We start from the raw sequence: 17,290 nt of genomic DNA on the forward strand, positions 1-17,290 counted from the left end.
AAAAATACCCAACACAAATTCCTATATCCCAAGGTTCATTGCCAAGGTGTTTGTTTTGTCTAATCAGCATCCAAAATGCTGCATTTACAGTAATATAAAGAAGAGAAAAGCAGCAAATACTCACATTTGAGACACAACCAGTAAATAATTGATATTTTTCCTTTATAATTACTTCAGTAATTGCTGGTCTATCTTTCAGCACTAAAATAAAAAACTCAATATATCTTATATCCAATGACCAACACCAGCCTCACACTGTAGGAGTCAAAAGATGGCTTGATGTCTGTGACATGTTGGGCTGGATTTGATTGAAAAGTGCAAGTTTTTCATATCATGACCAGCCTCACACTGAGATATAGTCATTTATACCACCAAATTTAACCTGTTTTTAATCCATACTTACTAGAATCATTCTGATTGTGAAAACTGCTCAGTAAGCGCCCACTCGGTGATTTTCTGGTAAATCACCCATTGGGCGCTTACTGAGCAGTTTTCACAATCAGAATGAAAGTTGCGATAGAATAAAATGAAATCTTGTCATCTCATCAATGTTCAAGTCATCAATCTTTGATTGATCTATCAATCAAAAAGCGTGAGCCCATGATGTTTTTAACCACAAAGTGACCTCATTAACTTTCAGTTTGAGTCCATGTGTGACTTCTAATCGGGACATTACAGGGCAGAGTCATATTTTAAATGTTTAGCCTTCCTGCTTAGCTGCAAACATCTGCTGTACAGTAAAACTATTGAAGCAGATTAGCAGATGTTTCCTGGCCAACAGACCTGACTATGTATTCCGCTCTTATCTATCGACCCCCCCCCCCCCCCCCCCCCCCCCCCATCAAAAAGCAGATACAGGAAGAGCGGCTGGAAGTTGGCCATCAAAATGCCGCTGGAATCATTAGAGGCAGATCAACTGACATCCTGCCAGCTGACATAGTAATAAGTAACATAAAACTTTAAATGTAAATCTACCACCTACCACTGGAGGGAGACAGAGGCCAGTTCATAGATAGTTAAGACACATACAGGCCATTCAGCAGCATCCCTTAACCTCAGTCATGTTTTTTTTCCTTCCTATTTTTCATCATCTCTGTGATATGAAGATGAAATGTCGAACTGCAGATCCTTTTCCTTCTCATAAAAAAAAGAAAAAAAAAGAAATCATCCTTTATTCTTCCTCTGAGTCTCCCTACTTCAACCCCTGCCTGCCATGAAAAGCTTTAGCTGAGAGTTTCCAGAGCGAGAGTTCACATGGTTGAGGTTACAGAGAAGAAAGAAAGTGATGAAGAGTTGGGAGCAGGGAGAGCAGCACACAGCTTGACCACCATCATCATCACCAAGTGGGTCTGAATAATACGAACACATGCCGTTCCTTTGTCTCTGCCTTCATGGCATTATTAAATGTTGTATGCTGAAGGTGGGAAACATCAAGATAATAAAACTGAGGCCAGCTCAGTCAATTTCATGGTCTGTTTAATGGAAAGGTGGCAGGTTGTCCTATTACTCAGTGTGTCTGATGTGGCATAATGGATGGAGATAAAACAGTGGTACAAGGTAACATCACCATGTCTTATTAAATCCTGAGCAAGGAGGACTTGAATAAATGTATTTCTTTTCATAAAATAGACAAGTCATCAGAGAGCAAAAACTAGAAAATGATAAGCTGAGATAGCTTGGTTTTGTTTGGCTATTTGAAATATTGTTTATCTATTTCTGCAAGAAGTCTTAAATGATAACAGTTTGTGTAAAATCAAACATTTGCATTCTCTTAGAATAAACAGGGCACAGTTCACAGGATATATGTCTTATAGGGTGTTGCGTGAGCTCCGCATACGCCTTGCCATCTTCTCTTATTTCCTCCCCCGAGCTCTCACTTTCTCCTTTTCACAGAGTTGAACAAGTGTCAGATTTTCTTTTTCTGTGAGGAAAATGTTGGACGGCACAAAACTTTATGTGACGGAGAGCAGTTTGCTCTGGAGTCAAAGGGGCACCGAGCGCAACGCCGGGGTTGTCTTCTATCAGTAGGGGGCAGTATGGTTACGCAAGAGCTGTGCTGCTTTCAATATCCCCTGCACAAAAGCTCTCTTGAGTACAAAGGGAGGAAAAATATAATATAATAAAATCATCTTGGAAGCAGAGCAGCAGTCGCCTAGGAATTTCTGGAAACTCAATATCTTTCATTGTCTGAGTTAGAGTTTCTGTCTGATTCTTGTCTCCTTTTGCCTTTTATATTAAAATTATTTTGATACTGGCAAAAAACTTTTCATCTCAGTATGGATATTGAGTTTAGTTTGTGTTTGCTGTCTCTCTCCTGGCATTTGATTCTGTAATTGGAGCGTAGACCTTGTATGGTTACCGCCTTGTAACCTTGTCCAAATACTTCCCAGTTGCATCAAACACACAGTTCTCTTGGTGCTAAATTGAAGAGCGAGGAGTCAATAATCTATTCTGTAAAAGCAGAATACCATATTCACTCATTTTATTCATTTCAGTGTTAAATATTTTGCTCCAGCTCCATTTCTGATTGGCTGAGCCACACTATTGTAAAATACCTGTTAACTTTGAAATTAAATTCTAATCACCAGTCTCGTGCAAGTGCTTAAAACGGAATAAGCAAATTTCCATTTAAATCACTTCTCTGTTGTATAGCACCTTGGGTGAAGAATTAAATTTAGGCCTAATCAGTATTGAGTGTGGGTTTACTTCGGGCGTTAAACAAATTAAAATTTATGGCATTAGATTGCTTGGCTGAAACCACCCACTGTATAATAATCATTATTGCACAGCTAATTGTCCACCATTGTACATATCATTATGGCAGTAATACCTGTGAGGGCATTCTTTACTGTTATCCCGAGTTCACTGGAGATTAAGGAGGAAACTCTGCTCATTATGGGAATTATTAGCAATTTTCTAATCTACACCAAACAATGACATTGTGCGGTCAAAATGACCTGTTAATGTATAAAATCTGCATTGTTGAGCCCTGAAAGCCAATTACTGCATAATATACTTTGCCTTTATGAAACCAGCTGTACATCCATGTTGAAATATCAACATCCTTTCTGATCTAATTTCACCAAGGTGAAGGAGGAGTTGCAGCTGTTGATTTTTCATGCTGCACCGTAGCCGACTGTTTTTCATCCGCTTGCTTTGCCTCTCTGTCTTTCTATAAGGAGCCGACCGCACTCATTCACAGCCCTGGAAATGTGAGAAACAGCTTCTGGATAGGTTTCAAAGATTTTGGGGTGGTTTCTCTGGAAGTAGAATTTCATGACTCTTTAGCCATGCCAGCAGCATGGCTCCAGGGATGGCAATATAGGTCGGCCGGTCGGTTTGTTAGTCAGTCCACCACTTTGGTCCTGACTGAAATATCTCAACAACTCTTGGATGGATCGTCATGAAACTGGGCACACATATTCTTGCCCTCCTCAGGGTGAATTGTAATAACTTTAACCCTCTTACTTTTCATCAAGTACCATCCGAGGGTAAAAATTATAGTCGTCCAATATTTTGGTTTATGACTAAAGATCAGCAAAACATGATGTTCCTGTAAGCTTCAGCTGAACTTTGGTGTTTAGTGCTAATGAGAAATTTTTAGCATGCTAACACGCTAAACTACAATGGTTAACACTGTAAACATTGCTTAACATCAGTATCTTAATATTGTAATTTTGTGAGTGTGTTAGCATGCTGATGTTAGCTTTTAGCGCAAACCACTTCGGTGCCTATAGAGCTTGACAGAGCTGCTAGCATGGCTGTAGACACTTATTGTCCTTTCAAAATGCAAAAATGCTTGCTGCTCTCTGTTTCCTATTTCAGTCTGTTGTTCAGAGCAGTGGGTCTTATCGCTTTTGGCTCATGACCACTAAAAACAAAGCAGTGTCTGCCTGTGACTTTTCATTGTTTTATTTGAAGGATTCAGAGGAAGGAGACTCAAGGGTGTGAAATTATTCAGCATTTCTCTTAAAACATTTAACCAAAAAGCAAAACATTTGAAAAAAATTCAGAATTATTTTACACTTTCTTACCCCTTTAATCACATTGTGACCCCTCTGATTCATCTTTAGACCCCTTAGAGAGCCTTGACCCCATGAACACTGGTTTAAAAAGTGGAGATTAAGTTCTTCCTGGGGCCACATGCATAAAAAGTATCCATTCATTGCACTGTAATGCACTCCCACTAAAGTGCACATTATACCATCCTGAGAACATTAAAATATTTAACTCTTGGCAGGTATCATGCAGGAATATTCAGTACTCACACTACACAATGCACAAACATCCACCCACGTGCATTTTAAAGAATAGATTGAACAGAATCTCAAGTCTCGCTGCTACAGTTCAATAACCATGACAACCCGTTGGTGATGTCATTACTTCTTGGAAAAAAGAAAAGTCACTGAGGGAGATGTGTCGAAGAGAGCGGCCAACGTGTAGGTGGAGGATGAGGAGGAGGACAACGAGGAGGCACAAAACAAACCAAACCATACTATCACTTTTCTGAAGAAGCAAAACACATGAAAGAAAAAGAATGAATATTACAGGAAAATTCAGGCTTTTTCTCCTCAGAGGCATTGAGCTGTGAGAGACATATGAACGGCTGGTTTGTTAGGCCCACTTTATAATTAGACTTTGGGCTGCCACCATCATTTCTCATCTCTGTGGAAAGGAGAGCACCAGTCCTCATCACAGCAACCTGCCTGGAAGGTGCTCATTAATGAAATGACGGACACACACACACACACACGCACACACGCGCACACACACACACACACACACACACACACACACACACACACACACACACACACGCACACACGCACACACCTGGAAAAAGACTCACATCTACACTCAGGAGCCTTTTCTACTTTATTTACTCCAATAGCTCAAATAATTGTTTTCCATCACATTTTAAAATGAGGATAGGTTTTTAACAGCTGTGAGATAACACCTGCCCCAGCAATCTGAGCATGATGAGACACACACACACACACGCACACACGCTGTGAAGAGGAAAGCTAGACATTTTAATTATCACGTTGAAGTCAGTTTTAAGGATGCTATCATCCATTTCATTTTCCTCTCTTAATCATCGTCAAACCGTCCCAAAGACATATAGTACAGTCATGTTGTGTTTATACATGTGTGTGTGTGCAATCTGGTAGACAGGTAATTATAGGTTGATTTGATTTAGTTCCAGTTTGTTTGTTGTTTTTCTGGAGTCCACCCTGAGGCCAAAATGTTCCAGTAGTTCAGAATAATAAATTCATTGTGGGGTGAAATCACTTGTTGCTGGTGCTAAAGAAAACACACGCAATAAATAGAAAAGGGACTACAAATAATAATAAAAGTAACATAAATGTAGATAAAATGCAACTGAAAATTACTTCATTTATTATGTGGCTTGTGTAGACAGAGATTGATTAGAATAGGAGAGTGTCTGTTCCGTCAGACGTGTGAGATGGCCGACGGAAAACGTGTCTGGAATGACTCCTGCATAGACGTGCCTTAACTGAGAGAATGCAAGGTTTCATCATATCACCGAGAAGAGGGGCTTTCTAGACATTTACCTTTAACACAGCCAGTGCTGCAGCTGTTGTGCAGCAGACAGGAGAAATCGTTCTATCAGATACGCAAAGGTATCGTCTGCAAACGATACCTGCTCTCTAACAAAATCGTGGTAAATCATTCATGTATAAACTGAAGGGAGGTGGACCAATGAACCGGAAGACATTGCGATATGACATTGTTTTTCACAGGTAATAATAACACATTGTGCACAGCTGAAAAGAGGACTGGTCCATACACACCCAATTAATTACCTTTGATTTTTGATTGCTTCCATCCATTGGGTAGGACTCCCGGTGGTAAAGAAAATGTTTATTAAAAAAATGCAGAATAGCTGAAAAAAAAATCCTTTGATCAGCTGGATCAGTTCGTTATAATGCAAACAAAAAGTGCTTTCATTTCTCCTTTCAACTTATTGTTAATCATAAGCAAACTCTGCAACACATCCTCTGTTATTTAATGAGATAGTATTTTGCTTTTGCTCAACCCAATTTATGACATCCGTCTACCATGTCAAATTAATGTTGGAGCAGCTTCTTAATCAGCAAGTTATATTTTGATAGATAAAATCAACCAAATTTCCTGTGGGTGGGATATTTCTCTCTTTTATTGCTTAATATTAAAAATTACTATTTCATATTCCACGATTTATGTAAAAAAGTAACAATTAAAGATACAGCATGTTAGAAACATTCATAATGTGGACATACTTGCACATTTTCTCTTACCTGTCTACTGACTAATAGAATATAGTATCGTCGCATATTGCGAATATTGCCTGTTTGTTTTTTATGACCAATTGCGCCAAGTTAGGAGGAAAAATATTATTAACATTCCTCACTGAAACAAAGAGCTTCAACTTTGGTTTGGACTTTTGGATGTCATTCACTCCTGTTTGTCTCAGCTGTGATCGTGCCAAACTCCTCTCAAGTGACTGCTTTGCGGCATTTGCGTTTGGGCTCCTCTCAAGTCCCATATTATGCATCTATCATCTTTCATTTGCTTTCATTTACATTATATCATTCATTTGAGTGTCATGTTTTTTTGAAGCAATATCATTTACTTGTGATGCACTGCACAGCTGTATCACCTGTCTGTATTGTGCTTGCAGTTCTGAGGTATTATACTTTATAATTCAACTCCACTACATTTGAGAGGGAACTATTGTCCCTTTGCACCTCTATTTATTCGACTGCTGGAGTTACTTTGCAGGTCCAGGTTTTATAGACAAAATATATATCAATAAATAAAATATAACGCATTTTTATACATTGAACAGCATTTACTTCAATACAGCTTTAAATGCATGACTTAACTTGTATCACTTTTACATCGGGTATTAATACTTTTACTGAAGAATAAGATCCAAGCACCACTGCATGATGCACTGTTATGCTGGGTGGTTTTTCTTTGTGAGAATATTGCCTTAAACACTTGAAAACAAACTCTTATTTAGTAATTCCCTGCCATGATGCAGCTCAGTTTGTGAAAATAGGATGTGAAACACTTTGCATACTGTCTCTTTAAACGAAATCATTCGCTATGCAGAGTCACATAAATCCACATGTGAGCAGCAAAACAGCTATTTACGGCTCTGTGAATGAATATCAATCAGAAGATTTGTAAGTTTGTTCCGCACAGCCAAATGATTAGAAGTTATTACACACATCTTTTACAGTCCCATCAGATCAGCTCCAGTCTCAAATTACTGAACATAGATATCCAGCTCACAGGCCAGCTGATGCCTTTGAACTAAGTCATAAAACATACATGGCCCAGTACAGCAAGTGATGGTTATGGATTTTCTGACCTCATCAATTAAAAAAAAGCTCTTATCACCTATAATACATATAGTATGCCTTCATTATGAACATTCATAGCTCTTACAAAAGTTTATTTACTTACTTTAAACTTAACATGCCTCACGATTTTCAATTCTTGATATGTTTTAACTTCTTGCCCTGCTTCCAAAAAACTACAGCAGAGACAAAGATTTACTATTGCTTGAAGGAGATAAAGATTGCTTAAAATTGATGCACCAGAGACCAAGATATCTTTTACTTTTTTGTCCCTAATATGGGTCAAGCTCCAAAACCAGTGGGTCCCTAAACTTCCCATTTTTCATTTGACCCGCACCAACTTGTAAACTCTCAGGTTTTTCACACTCCAGACCAACAGTTATGATGCAGCCATTTCTCTTAAAAGCTCTCCAAGCTCAAGCTGAGGTTATTCACGTGACATCCCTTGAGAAGTTTTATCTTTTCAAAGCTTCCCCAGAGCCACATTATACATCATATGCTTTCACAGGTTGTGCTACTCTTCCTGTGACATGTAAAATAGGCAGATGATGCTGTGTATCTCCACTGAAAGGCCTCTTGTTCTTCTTGCCTCTGAGCAGCATTTCACCTGTTGTAATGTCTTTCAGATGGTGCAACTCAATCGTTCGATGTCATGCGACGGATGACAAAGGATCAAAGGGTCGAGGATGCATAAATAGAGAAGAGGACTTGTCGTCAGAGAGAAACACAGGACCGAGTGTGAGCGAGGCTAACAGGGAGGTAATGGCACATGTGTTTGATGTGGTCACATGGGTTGGGGAATTACCAGTTGTAATTGGGAAAGAGGGAAGGTTGCAGACAGATTGTATTACCTGGAGGACACACACACACACATAGATGCACACAGCCACAAACACAGATTTTAAGACAACTCAGACTAGAACTAGTGAGATTTTCATAGCAAGCAGCTTTGTCTATGTGTTTGTGTGCCTACTTTAATCCATTCAAAGCAAAGAATGTCCTTGGTCCATGTGGTATGAGGAGGCTGTGAGGTTCAGGTCCTATAGAGCTTTGCAAAATGTGGGAGTTGTTTGATGTCTTTTCTGAGTCACAGTCTTTGCTCCAAATGCTTTTACAAATGCTCTGCCTCTTAAACTCATTAAACTTAATATTTATGCAACTAAAGGGGTACCCCATTTATTTTACACACAAAGATGAGATACATTTTTATGGGGAGCACTACTTAACCTGTCAAAATAGCTCTATAACGTCTTCTCAGACATTATACAACAGAGGTTTGGCTTGATGCTCTTGAGTCTGTATAAATTTGATCATAGAGTTTGAAAAACATGGGCATTTACCAGAGGAGCAAAAAGATCCCCTGCTGGCCTCAAATTGGATGCGTTACCATTCATTTTTAAAATGTGTCGTGTAGTGAGTTCCAAAACTTTATGAATGTACAGCTAAATGTCTGAAGTACCCATTCAGTACTATAGTATACACTCCAGTTTCCTAGTAAAAATCAATCCAGTCCAATAAAACAGGAATAAAAATATCACCTTCATTCAGGATATAATGTTCCGTTCTGTTGAGTCTGTTTTAGAGAGCTGCTGATCCAACGTTAAGATCGTTTTAGGATGTAGCTTGCGGTGCTGTTTAAATGTGGTGTTTCTGATCTTTAACCTACCCTCATTGATATGAATAAGGTGAACAAGATAGAAAGACCTGACTCCTCGTTTTATTAAAAGTTTTTAGTGGAAGCTATTGCTAAACTGTGAGAAACGTATTGGGCAATTAGTTCAGTAATAATGATTATAAATACGATGGGTGTGCAGTACTTTTCTGGTGCAGTCAGTGCACTTGTAGTGCGGACAGTCCATGTGGTCTGACCCACCCAGCCAGGAATTTGCTGGGTGGGTCAGATTACTATTATTAATTACATCATTTACTTACACATATTGCATATTTTGTTGCATATTTTGTTTTTAACACATGTAGAATCAGGAAACAAGACACTGCAGTTTAACAAGCAGGCATCCATACAGCTAAGATGGAGTTACTGATTATGCAGCAGCCATCAAAGTCTTGGTGCATCCACACAGCTCTCTGAAGTCCCAACCTCAGAAGCTCGGTTACGCACCCTCCCTGTTTTGGTAGAGGCTATGCCGCCTTCTCCACACCTCAACCCTATCCTCACCAAAGTAACAGATCATAACTGGGATTAGTAACTGTAATGTTATTAGTGAATATTAAATTATAAATCCCTTACACTAGGTGTAGCTGAAAAAAGTATGCTAATCACATTCCTCTGATGCTTTACTGCTTTAATGTAGTAAACATACATATAGAGTCTGCAATAGTAAAAGTGCCAGTGGCCAAATACGCTCCGTTACAAATCTTTGATTTTGGTCGGGTAAATCCAGGTAAACACAACTATCACTTACTGATTTTATATATTAAATCTGTAGCAATTACAAAGCAGGAAATGTAATAAAGATATAAATCAGCTATGATTAAAGGGTGCTATTAAGCTTTGCGCCGAAAAGGGGCTTTATGCTTTGAGACAACAGAGGAATCAAGAAAATAGGAAACAAGGCCACCATGATGCAGGGTATACAGGTCATTCTGTGTTCAGGCTGTGCCATAATGTGTACATTAGAATTAAAAGACTCCAGCATTACAGTTTAATGGCTCTGAACCAAATTAAACATTTAAAAGGCTCCACCATCAAAGTGATGTAAAGGGAAATAAATATTAATGAATGAGCCAACACTTGGTTCAAAGGGTTGGAAGCTGGGAAAATTAAAAGGGAGCAAAGGGTCTGCATAAGGATGCTCAGTGGGGAGAGCTCAGTACTGAGGGGGTTTGACTCCCCCGAGACCACACATATAACCAAATGCATGAATTCATGTTGCTTTCAGGGCATGTTGATTTAAAGTGCATCTGTTACAGTGCACCAATCTGTATAAAATGTGTATGTTGACAATCTGTTGAGATCATGTGAGACATGAAGTCGTAGATACATGACAGTAACTTACTTTTTTTTTCAAATCAGCTCTTTTTTTGCAGAAATATTCATCAATACAATAGAAAATTATACCTTGGTATGTAAAGATTTGCTGCAGGCGAGTTCAGTCCTATTGATTTTCAAAATGACCATTAGAGAATAGATACAGCATTTTCTTGAGGGTGTATTTGTTGAACTTTTTCTCATTTTCAAATACTCTCACCTTGAATCCTTTTCTTTTTTGTCACTATAAATAGTAATGTGATCATGCAGAGGTCATTTTTCAGCAAACTGCAGGTCTGCATCACAGGAATAAGAAGTCTGGTTATCTTAAAACTTCCTTCAGTCAAACTCAGATAAATCACAAGTCATTGTCATCAGTCCGGAGTGTGCATTTGTTGTCCGTGGCAAAGGGTGCACAGGTCACTAAATATGTGGCAGAAACAGCAAGGGCAAAAACAAAAGGTGACACTGGTGTTACTTTTCCTCTTGAAGATTCCCTTCCCCAGCGTTTTGTGGCAGCTTTAAGGACACCGCAGGCAAGGTAGACAGCTCATCACAATGGATGTGGGGGCGTGAACTTGACCAAATGAGATAAAGAAGTGATGACTAATGATTCATTTTCCTGACTCGAGGCAGAAAAGTTACATTATTGTGTGTGCGGCTTCCATGTTTCATGCAGGCAAAAATAGCAATATTCCCGTCTGAGTCAGGAAAGAGTAAGAAGTTTTCAGTGACAGGGTGTCGAAAACTCTCAGTTTGACCTGAACATTGTGGCCATTGTGTTAAACTGTCTGGGGTTTGGTAATCTAATCCACATTAACTCCGGTCTTTAAATTCTACTCAGTGCAAGGTTTTATTAAGAATATGCTTTATCATATACTGGAAACCAAATCTATTTGTTGTTGCAACATTTTGCTCAAGAGCACACCCAGTTACTCACTCTGGACTGCATGAGTGGTTGTTTTTTATTTTTATTTTTTTATGTGTGACAAATAAAATCAGATCCGAAGCTTTAACACAGGTGGACTGTCAAAATTCACCACACAGATCCTTTCGTTTTGGTATTAACACTGGCAGCCTTGTCAAAGCAGCCTGTGAGGTTACATGTTCACCTCGTTTTCCTTGCTGTGATGCACAATAGGTGCATTTCCCAATGCTTGTGTCTGAAGGTGAATGTCTGTGGTGAAGTAAAAAGAGTTCATCACGATGCATCGTGATTCATCAGCGCAAATGAAGGCATTAATTATGAAGCGCCGTGCGTGCTGTCAGTGGACATTCAGCTGTGCTCCACATCAAAACTGCCTCTCAGTACATCTTGTAAGTAGTTTATTTGATTTAAACTTGTAAATCCCTATTGGTTAAAGTTTAATTCATCCTCAAAGTTTCAGGCCCTCATGAGTTGAGGATATGCAAAATGAACTCCCAGTGACTTCCCTGCCCATGAACTCACCATGCCCTCCTGCTGGATTTGTCCTCGCACTAACCCCATGTGAGTTGAGCGAGGAAATAACTGTCCCACGTTGTTTTTCTCCCATGACCCACTATTTTGCCTCTTGAACATGAAGAACTCCTGTTTCTCTTTCTTGGTAGAGATGTGCATAAGGTCTGAAATAATGTAATGTTTTTTTATGGTGTTGATGATGTAAGAACACTGTGAAGGTTTTTAGAATAAATGTAAGGATTTGTGTTCAGGAGGATTTCACCTTTGGCGATTCACTTTTTCTATTCAATTTTCTGTTTTTGTTACTATTTTCTACACCGTCTCTGCCAGGTTTGAACATCATACTACGCAAACCAAACCTTGAAATTATGTTTATTTATTATCAATTTGTTTTCCTAAATGCATTTTGAAAGAAATGTAATTAGCCTACTGCCTGGATTATGTTCATAGAGTGTACATCATGCTGTGTTTTTGTACTGCAGAGTTTTACAGAGCTGGTGGTGGTGGTTGTATTAAAAGAAGAACTTTGAGGTTTGTGGTTGGGCTCAGCTTCAAGAACACTGTGGTTAAGGTTAGGGGATGATCATGGTTTTGATTAAAGTGGCTATAATCAATATGACTTTATTAATAATGCATCATGGCTGCAGCTGATATCTGACTGTACGCTACCTGGGTAGCTAATTTCTGCTGCTCCCAGGTAGCTATAAAGGCAGTTACTGCATTTTGAAGTTTTTTTTTTAAGTCCTGAAATTGTGGCATTTCACCTTAAAACAATGTGTAGAGTGCATACTGTTGCAGGGAAACACAGGCGAGGTCAAAGGTCATCCTGCAGTGATAACATTAAAAGCCAAAAATGGGACATTGCACGAGCCCAGTGTAGTGTAGTCTCCAGAGAAAAAAACATGACCAGTGAACATAATTTCAACTTCATGAGGCAGAATGCATTATTCAACAGTGCTGGCTAAACTGCGTTTCAGTCGGTGGAGCCTCATCTGTGTACACTTGTTTGATGATTTATTCACTCGGTGCTGGCCCGTTAGTCCGACACATCTGTAATCGTCCATGCATGGCGTCCTGCTTGTGTGGAGGTTGTATGTGTGTGTGTGTGTGTGTGTGTGTTTGTGTGTGTGTGGGGTGGGGTGAGGTGGGGGAGGTGAAACGAGAGGCGGAGAAGCGCGCTGGTTTCGTCATGACCTTGTGAACAGGCATTTGGTTTGGCTGTTGGAGCCACAAGTGTTGTCGGTGGACTCCAGGTTGAGGTTAAAAGCTGTTTCATCTGCCGAATCTCAATATTTAATGACCTCGGGGGGGGGCATGATTAAAGCCCTGGTTGTTTTTTCTGAAGGCTTCTTGTGATCAAAAAAGGAAAGATTTTTTGATGAAGTAAAAGTTGATTTTTTCTCTTCGGTGGTTTATCTTATAATTTAAGAAGACTTTTTTTTTCTTTACTTTTTTTTTTACAGTGTATTTGAAAATTTGGGCAAGATGTCGCACAACATTCAAGTTATAACTTGGGATATGGGGTTTTAAAACAAATTATTACAGTGCAGATTACCAATATTACATTTGGAGTGATAATTTAAATTAGGTTTCTTAATTACAGACACGTTCCCCCATGTTAGGCTGGTTGGCATAATCATCCTCAAGATCAGTCTCATTTCCATTCTCTCTCTGTCCCTCAGCCTTCCTCCCCAAGCTCACTGTTGTCACTGCTTAGGATTTAGAAAATTTCTGCCAACGACCCAGAAAATGAGCTCCAGCCAGCTTCACATGTAACTGGGTTTTAAATAGTCAATGATTTAAACTACTCTCTGCGCCTGTCTCCATGGTCCCTGAGAAGTAGCTGCAGAGATGCTGTGTTATTCTAAAAAGCCACCGGGGAGTATTTGTGTGGAAGGAATGCTTTTGCTGCCATTTAATGAAGGCTCATATCATGACACAATTTCAAAATGAGGCATGCTCGCCCCAATTTGAGAATCTCAAGTGGAGGTTGTATAACTTGCTTTAGGTCAGTGTGCGTTCATGTTTTTGTATTGTCCGAATCCGAATTTCACACCATTTTTCTACTCTTTCAGTCAGTATTTGATGGGTGTGTTTCTGTTTGTCTGCTGTCGGAGAAGCATTTGTTATTGTATTCATGAGTTTGCCATCACTGCAATTTTTCCAATTACCTGACAGAACAATTGAAAACAGAAAAATACAAAGAAAATGACTTGCCTGGGATGAATGCTCAATGAGGGGGGAAGAAGAAGAAGAAGAAGAAGAAGAAGAAGAAGAAGAAGGAAAAAAAAGAGCAATCATAATATTTTTTGTTTGAAATCATTACCTGTCAACACCAGCACCATCATTTAAGTCAGCGTAAGAGGAGAATAAAGAGCCCGGAGACGTCTGCCACTTCTCAGACTATTAGAGAACAGATGATCACTTCTGAATAAATAATAAAGAAGAAATGTCTGAAGCATGAACAGACTGCTCATGTGGATGGATAGGTGAAGTTGTTACTGCTGTGAGAACTGATGGGACGGTGCAGAAGGCAGAACGCAACATGTCTGCGTGTGTTCTGCTTTGAATCCCTGCAACTTGGGAAGAAGTGAAAGCTCTCTCATTAAGTTGCCTTGAGCGAGAGGATAAGAAAGTTTGCTCCATGGCTGACGGTCCCAAAATTAATGAGGCTTGAGGAAAAAATGTCCTTGAAACATTGCGAATGTAAAACCAGGGGGCAGAAATGTCCCAATGTTTAAGGGCGGCCTTTGCTACTGTGCTCTGAAAGTTGTAAGCTGTCAGTCAAGCAGAGCAGCCATGTCTATGTTATGTTATAATTCCGTGGGCAATTTAACATTTAAGATTTTTCCTTAATTAAGTGCACTGATTAGAATTTAGCTTGATTTCAAATTAATCAGGACAACAAGTTGCATGAGCCAGGCACACTACGGTTCTCAACCTGGGTGTGCCAAAAGATAAATGTGAGGGGTCACTATTAACAAGTTAGACAAGAGATAAAGGAAAGATAAGCTGGAAATATATTAATAAAGTACATTTTTTTGCCAAAGATACTCAGTGTACATAGATACTTTATATTGTATAATAAAATAAAAGTAGAGAAGATATAAATACATTTAGATCAAAGTTGCTGCAAACTGCTCTGATGCAAATGAAACAGCAGGGTACCAGTTAATGTAATAAATTCTAAGTTTTAAAAATACTGTACAGAAAGGTGCATCAGTTCAACACTCCCTGCCCTGCATGACTGTTTGTTCTCATGTCTTCATCCCCCTTTTTCTCTCTCTCCTCTCTTTCAGGGTCCCCTGGGGTTCTGCTGAGCCCAGAGGCCATGTGAGATCCTTTGCAAAGCCTTCCCTCCCTGCAGCCGTCATCTTGCTCCCCCATTCCCGTCCGCTTCTCACTTCTCTTATGTTTTATATTCTGTAATCTTTGTCTGTGTCCAGCAGTGAGATAGGAGTTGTTCAGACTGATGGCCAATGGGAGGAAAGATCTCCTGTGGTGTTCAGGGGAGCCCCCTGGTGGTATCAATCTATTGCTCAAGGTGCTACTGTGTCTATCTAGAAAGGCATAGAGGGGTGAGAGGTATTACACTTCCAGGTATTTGTAGTTCAACCACCTCTACATCTCTATCTTGAACGAAGGCAGGCAACAGGGGAGTCTTATTTCTCCTGAAGTCACTAAACCACAAACTTCTTTTTTTTTTAGTGAAGCTGAGCTGCAGGTGGTTCAGCCCACGCCACTCCACAAACATGTCCACAACACCTCCCTATCCAGCCTTTTAGTACCTGCTGATACACACCCCACAGCAGCAGCCATCCGAGAACTGAGTGCTAAACATGAAGTTTGAGAGGAGTAGAGGGTGAACAGGAAGGGGAGCCAGGACTGTCTCCTGAGGAGCTCGGGTGCTGCTCACTGCACTGCCTGATGTACATGTCTGCAGCTGACTGGTGAGGTGTGATACAGGGCACTAGTGTCCAAAAGAAGACAAGAAGTCTCCTTTTTTCAAATATTTGCTATTTCACCGATGATATTGTGAAATCTATGGATGTGTTTCCATCACAGGAACTTTCCCCAGGGAACAGGAAGTTTCTTAAGGAACTTAGTTCCCCTTACTGTGTTTTCTACTGGAGGAACCAGGGTCTATATTACGATCCAGAGAGTAACTTTTACCCCCCCAAGAAGTCCCTGCTCATGGGTAGTACATTCTGAAGGTTCAGGAACTCTGGTGGGGCTTGCGACACATCGCTGATTGGTCAAGTGTGCTAGTGTTTTCATTGTTATACATTCAGCATAAAAAAAACAAAACTGCAAAACATATCAGGATGGAGCCTAACAACAGCTTTTATGACCAATGGACCGATGACAAATAAACGCTTTGTCATCCATTTTTGCAGAGCATGGTGTAACGCACATATACCAATGAGATAAATGTTTTTGATATACCTGTAGACTAATTTGCTTCATTATACCAGGGCTTTGACCCTCCTGTGGAAATGCAAATAATAATGTGCTGGAGGAACCTTCCTGGGAAATTAAAGTTCCTGGAACTTTTGGTGGAAAAGCACCTTGAAGCAATCTGAGAGGGGAACATTTCTTTTTGGTTGAACTACTGAGGGCTCATATAGTTGTGAATATGTTTGACAATAAATGGTCACAAGCCAAAATAGATAAGAGCCCGTGGGTAAGATGATCAAAACTATTTTAAGTGGCTTGTCTATAATCACACTTTAATTTAGAGATGCTTTTTATGCGGGTGAATTCATTAAGTTAGCCCGTAGAGATCACACGTTTATCATGCTGTAATTTATCATGCAGCATCACAGTTAACATTCTGGGCTGTGCATGCTGATGACACCCATTTTAATACAGTCTGGGTTTTCTATCCATTTCTGTACTTCTTCCTCAACAACAAAGCTTGTTAAATGTGGTAAAATGAACTTGATTCAGTCCAGATATTCTCCTCAGATTATTTCTTTTCCTGTGGGGTTACAATGTTTTGTTTTTGTATTCTCCGTCTTTTTAAAAAAAAGTAAGACTAAAAATAGCTGCGATGTTGCTTCATTGACACAATTAATGCTCCCACATCCCACCTGCATCATCACTGTTCATGTTTCTGTTACATCAAAGCTCACTTGTGTCATCCTCCCTTGGAGCTTTGCAGCATTTAAGACTCTGCCCGTTCCCTAAATCAATGCAATATAGTCCCATATGTGAAATAATGTGGCGCTTGATGTGTTTGCCTGAGGAGCAGAGTTACTTCACAAATGAAAAATATGCTAATTACTACATACACTGCTGAGATGTAATTTCTCTCTAAATGAAAATGACTGACAGTCACAAGCATTTGCACACCCACACACAAGCAGTGTAAGTCTAAACCAGAAGTCAGAAAATATTCATGCACTCACATATACAGCAAACAAACACACAGAAGAATTATTCAGTTCCCTCTCTGCCCCTTTTCACCTTCCACGTTTTTATTGA

The sequence above is a fragment of the Seriola aureovittata genome, chromosome 15 (assembly GCF_021018895.1).
Source record: "Seriola aureovittata isolate HTS-2021-v1 ecotype China chromosome 15, ASM2101889v1, whole genome shotgun sequence".
Lineage (NCBI taxonomy): Eukaryota > Metazoa > Chordata > Actinopteri > Carangiformes > Carangidae > Seriola > Seriola aureovittata.